At 41.3% G+C, this 6,263-nt stretch overlaps 1 non-coding gene across 1 annotated transcript; it reads right to left on the bottom strand.

Annotated features, from left to right (window-relative positions):
- Positions 1-2,601: 2,601 nt before the first annotated feature.
- Positions 2,602-2,728, bottom strand: LOC132542353 (U6atac minor spliceosomal RNA). The gene has a single exon (XR_009553434.1). It is a non-coding gene; the product is annotated as a U6atac minor spliceosomal RNA (small nuclear RNA).
- Positions 2,729-6,263: the final 3,535 nt, after the last annotated feature.

Here is a 6,263-nt window from a genome sequence, read left to right as displayed (position 1 = left end):
TGCCCCTTCAGGTGGAGAGCTGGGGGCTTGAACCGGGATCCTTGCATGGGTCCTTGGGCTTAATACTATGTGTGCTTAACCAGGTGCGCTACTGCCCAGCCCCCCCCACACACACCCTGTATATATTTCTTTAACTATTAAACAATTTTTAATATTTATTTATTTATTTACCCTTTTGTTGCCCTTGTTTAACATTGTTGTGGTTATTGATGTCATTGTTGTTGGATAGGACAGAGAGAAATGGAGGGGGGGAGACAGAGAGGGATAGAGAAAGACAGACACCTGCAGACCTGCTTCACCGCCTGTGAAGTGACTCCCGGTGGGGAGCCAGGGGCTTGAACCAGGATCCTTATGCCAGTCCTTGTGCTTTGCACTACATGCGCTTAACCCGCTGTGCCACTGCCCAACTCCCTCTTTAACAATTTTTGTAAGTCTTCTGTAATTCTTACTAGGGTCTACTCCATTCATACCTATATCTTTCTGTTAAATTATTCTTTACCTTGAGCTTCTGGTGAGATGCATAAGATATAATGGCCTAAACCTGCTTATATGTTTAATCATTTTATTTGGAGACTATGTGAGATGAACCTTGAATATGTTTGACCAAATTGTACTGTGATATATAACCTAAATCTCTAACAATTTTTTTTTTTAAGATAGAGGCAGAGGGACTGGGTGGTTGTATATCTGGTTTTGGCTGTGAGCACATCTTACCTACAATAAGCAAGGACCCAGGTTTAAGGCCCTGGTCCCCACCTGCAGGGAGAAAACTTTGTAAATGGTGAAACAGTACTGCAGGTATTTGTCTCTTTATCTTTCTCCCCTTCCCTCTAGATTTTTGCATGTCTCTATCAAATAAATAAATAATTAATTAATTAAGAATTTAGAAATCAAGAGAGAGAATGAAAGAGACCACAGCACTCAAACTCCTTTCAGTGCAGTGGGGGGTGACCTCAAACCTAGGTGACACACTTGACAAAGCAGCACACAAATCAAGTGAGCTATTTTTGTCAGCCCAACAAAAAATTTTACAGCTTTGAACTATGTTTTACTGACTTTGATCTGTACTCCAAAGCTATATCTTAATTTTTTCCCCATTTTTTTAATTTATAAAAAGGAAACACTGACAAAGCCATAAGATAAGAGGGGTACAACTCCACACAATTCCCACTACCAGAACTCCGTATCCCATCCCCTCCCTTGATAGCTTTCCTATTCTTTATCCCTCTGGGAGTTTGGAACCAAGGTCATTATGCAGAAGGTGGAAGGTCTGGCTTCTGTAATTGCTTCCCCGCTGAACATGGGTGTTGACAGGTCGATCCATACTCCCAGCCTGCCTCTCTCCTTCCCTAGTGGGGCTGGGTTCTGGGGAATCAGAGCTCCAGGACATATTGGTGGGGCTGTCTGTCCAGGGAAGTCTGGTCAACATCCTGCTAGCATCTGGAACCTGGTGGCTAAAAAGAGAGTTAACATATAAAGCCAAGCTTTATGTTGACTAATCATGAACCTAAAGGCTGGAATAGTGCAGATGAAGAGTTGGGGGTGGGGTTCCATTTTGTAGATAGCTAGTAGGCATATTTTAGTTATATTCCAAAGGGCCTGTGGCTATACTAGTTTTTTTTCTTTTTCCCTGAGCCTGAAGTCTGATATGCAGGTGGATCCAAGTTACTATCTGGGGAGATGATGTCATGGCTGGCGGAAGGACCAGAAAGCTGGATCAGGGAAGAGAGTAGCTCCCTAATAACAGAAAGGTATATAAATATTATTGACTGTAAACCCCATCAATTTGATGTGATCTGGGGCTCATATCCAGCTTAGGAGCCTATGTGACCTCTGCATCCCTGTAGACCCGACCTCACATTCTGTGGTCATCAGTAGGAACACTCCAAGCTGCTCCAATATTAGGACCCATCCTCCTCAGGTGGACCCCCATAGGACCTTGCCCTCAACTTAGATCAACAACGGTAGAGAATGTTCTATCCTCTGAAGGGACGCTGGACAACATAAGTTGTATCTTAATTTTAATATTGTTTTTCATTTGGAGATAATGAACATTTTCAAAACTGGCAAAATTTGTCCTTTTTCTTATTTATTTATTTATTTATTATTACTTATATATATAAAATAAAAAATACTGGGAGTTGGGGTGGTAGTGCAGCAGGTTAAGCGCACGTGGCTCAAAGTGCAAGGACCATCGTGAGGATCCCAGTTCCAGCCCCAGATCCCCACCTGCAGGAGAGTCGTTTCATAGGCAGTGAAGCAGGTCTGCAGGTGTCTTTCTCTCCCCCTCTCTGTCTTCCCATCCTCTCTCCATTTCTCTCTGTCCTATACAACAACAACAACAATAATAACTACAACGACAACAAAAAAAAATCACCAAGGGCAAGAAAAGGGAAAATAGTGGTCTGGGAGGTGATGCAGTGGATAAAGTGCTTGACTCTCAAGCTTGAGGTCCTGAGTTCAAGCCCTGGCAGCACATGTACCAAAATGATGCCTGGTTCTTTCTCTCTCTCTCTCCTCCTATCTTTCTCATCAATCAATAAATAAAATCTTAAAAAAAAAAGGAAAATAAATTTTAAAAATAACAACAACAACAACAACAAAAACCGGCAGTTAGATGCCACTAAGTAGGTGGCAATACCTTAACTGTATGTGTGTTGTAGGCCGAAGCCTCGTCTATCCTTGTCCAGGGGAGTGCTTGCTAATCTTCTCTCCTTTCATACAACACAAAATTTGTCCTTTTTTATTAACAGTTTTCTCCTAGGTTTTCTGCTCCTATTATTTTATTATTATCATCAAGAAGAAATCTTTTCTGGGCCAGGCGGTGGCACACCTGTTTGAGTGCACATGTTGTGATGTGCAATAATCCAAGTTCAAGCTCCAGGTCCCCACCTGCAGGGGGAAAGCTTTGCAAGTGACAAAGCAGGGCTGCAGGTGTCTCTCTGTCTCGCTCCCTCTCTATCACCCCCTTCCCTCTTGATTTCAATCCAATAAGTAAATAAAGATAATAATCTTTTTTTAAAAAAGAAATCTTTTCTTGGGGGCTAGATGGTGGCACACCTGGTTGAATACACATGTTACAATTCATAAGGACCCAAATTCAAGGTCTTCATCCCCACTTGTAGGGGGAAAGCTTTGCAACTGGTGAAGCAGTGTTGCAGGTATCTCTTTCCTCTCTATCTCCTTCTTCCTTCTCAGTTTCTGACTCTGTCCAATAAATAAATAAATAAATAAATAAATAAATAAAGGTAATTAAAAATTTAAAAAGTAGTGGTCCGGGAGGTGGTGCAGTGGCTAAGGTACTAGACTCTCAAGCATGAGGTCCTGAGTTCGATCCCCGGCAGCTCATGTACCAGAGTGATGGCTGGTTCTTTCTCTCCTCCTCTCTTTCTCATGAATAAATAAATAAATTCTTAAAAAAAAAATAGGGAAATTTCCCTTGAAAAAAAATTTAAAAATAGAAGTATTTTCTTGGCAATATACTTAGCTAGGTCACCCAGTTCATTACACACATTTTTCAGCCTTTTGGTTATTACAGGCAAAACTGTCAGTTTACTCTCCTATATAACAATTTTATCTTTCCTCCAGTTTCCTATAACATTAGTTCATATTCTTTTCTTTTCTTAGTGATTTAACATTGATTTACAAAATCACAAGATAATTGAATATAAAACATTAATTCCCCAATAAAGAAGTTAAAAAAGAATCACAAGATAAAAGGGGTATAATTCCACACAGTACCCACCACCAGAGTTCTGTGTCCCCATTCCTCCATTGGAAACTACAGCAGTTCTCCCAAGATCACAGATATTATTTCTATCACTATCTATATTTATATATATTTGCCCAAGATATCAGCCAGGGCTGCAGTTGTTTCAGATCTTAAGTGGGACTGAAGGATCTGTCATAGTCTCTGTTAACTAATCTGGGCGGCTCCACCTACTTCCCTAGGCCTTTTAGCCTTCGGGCTAGCTTCTCCTTCACAGTGTTCAACTCCGGATTGTCTCAGGATCCTTCGGTTTCTTGAAGGCCTCAAAAAATTTAACAAGTTTCTTATCAAACTATTTGACATAGGTGCTATTTGCTTTCCTGGATCCTAACTGATATGGTCAGCCAAATATTGCTGAGTTGAACAAAGTTTTGTTTAAGGCGGTCTGGAGGAAGTGCAGCGGGTTAAGCAGGGACTGGCTTAGGGATCCCAGTTCAAGGCCCTGGGCCCCCATCTGCAGAAGAGTCTCCTCATAGGCAGTAAAGTAGGTCTTCAGGTGTCTATCTTTCTCTCCCACTCTCTGTCTTCCCCCTATTGATTTCTCTCTGTCCTATCCAACAACAAAGGCAGCAACAACAATAATAATAACAATGGTGAGGATAAACAACAAGGGCAACAAAGGGGAAAAAATAGCCTCCAGGAGCAGTGGATTTGTAATGCAGGTACTGAGTCCCAGCGATAACCCTTGAGGCAAAAAAAAAAGTTTTGTTTGATTTTAATTAATTAATTAATTAATTTTATTTATTTTACCAGAGTACTGGCTTATGTTGGTGCTGGGAATTGAACATGGGACCTTTGGTACCTCAGGCATGAAAGTCTTTTCACATAACCATTATGCTGTCTCCCTCAGCCCTGAACATATTTTTTATTAATTTATTTATTAATGAGAGAGAGAAAACACCAGAACTTCACACTGGCTTATATAATACCAGAGATCCAACTCAGGATCTCATGATTACAAGTCCAACACTTAATTCATTGCACCACGTCCCAGTCTATAAAGAGATGTGCTTATTTTGTAGGACTTCTCTGACCTTGCTCTCAGGGATTCACTGGTGTTTAATGTCCACACAATTCCATACTTCTATCAGAGTCTCTCTCTATGTCTTTCTAATCAGAGCACTGCTCAGCTCTGGTTTATAGTGGTACAGGGGATTGAACCTGGGGCTTTAGAGCCTCAGGCATGAGAGTCTCTTTGCATAACCATTATGTTTTTGATCCCCACCTCAGTCTCTCTCTCTCTTCCCCCCCCCCCTTTCTTCCAGGGAGATGATAAGAAATAGTGGAGCTTCTCTTTTGTTTAGTGTTTCCATATGGCGAAGAAGAACTCAAACACGATTCCTTATGGGGCAAGTGGGAGCTCTAATAGGTGAGTTACCTCCTGGTTCCTATTCTCAGAGTTTCAGTATGCTAAGATGCATTATAAATCATCCAGAGGAGTCTATAGCATACAACATTTCTCAAAGATTTGATTATAGATTGTTATTATTTTTTTAAAAAATTATTGTTGGATAGAGAAAAATTGAGAGGGGGAGGGGAAGATAGAGAGGGACAGAGACAAAGAGACACCTGCAGCCCTGTTTCACCACTTGTGAAGCTTTCTCCCTGCAGGTGGGGACCAAGGGCTTGAACCTAGGTCCTTGTACACTGTAAAGTATGGGCACCACCATAAGCCAGAGCTGATTAATGCTCAGGTAAAAAAAAAAGGGGGGGGGGAGCAGGCGGTGGCACACCTGGTTAAGCGCACACCTTACAGTGCATAAGGATCCGGGTTCAAGCCCCTGGTTCTCACCTGTAGAGGAAAAGCTTCACGAGTGTTGAAGCAGGTCTGTAGGTGTCTCTCTGTCTCTTTCCTACACTATTTCCTCCTCCCCTCACAATTTCTGTCTCTATTCAAAATAAATAAATAAAGATAAAAAAATTAAAAAATCTTCAAAAAAAGGAAGATGGAAGCATATCTCTGAGAAGATAGGAATTAGGCAGAGATTATAAATCCTTTGTGAAAGGCAGAATTTAAATTGTATATTTAATTATTGTGTATGTGGTCTACTGTGTATGTGTTGTGTATTTAATTGAATTGTGTATGTGGTCTACTTATTTCTGCAAACCAAATTATTCTAGCCCCACCCAATGTGGCCAGGGAGGTGGCATAGCAGTAAATCATAAGAATTGTAAACTTGAGTTCCATCCCCAGCAATACATTTGCCAGAGTGATTTTCTCTCTCTCTCATTTTCCCTCTCCCCCTCCCCCAAATAAATCTTTTAAAAAAATTGCTCCAGGTGCCAGGCTGTGGTGCAACTGATAGAGAACACAAGTTACCATGCATGAGGACCCAGGTTTGAGCCTCCAGTCCCCACCTGCAGCAGGGGGAATCTTCAGGAGTGGTGGTGCAGACTACAGGCATTTCCTCCTCCTCGCCACCCCCACCATTCCCCTCTTTCTGGCCCTATTTCTATCTCTATCCTGAAAAAATAAGTAAATAAGTAAGTAAAT

Source organism: Erinaceus europaeus, chromosome 12 (assembly GCF_950295315.1).
Source record: "Erinaceus europaeus chromosome 12, mEriEur2.1, whole genome shotgun sequence".
Classification (NCBI taxonomy): Eukaryota; Metazoa; Chordata; class Mammalia; order Eulipotyphla; family Erinaceidae; genus Erinaceus; species Erinaceus europaeus.
This window is presented reverse-complemented; position numbering and strand designations above follow the sequence as displayed.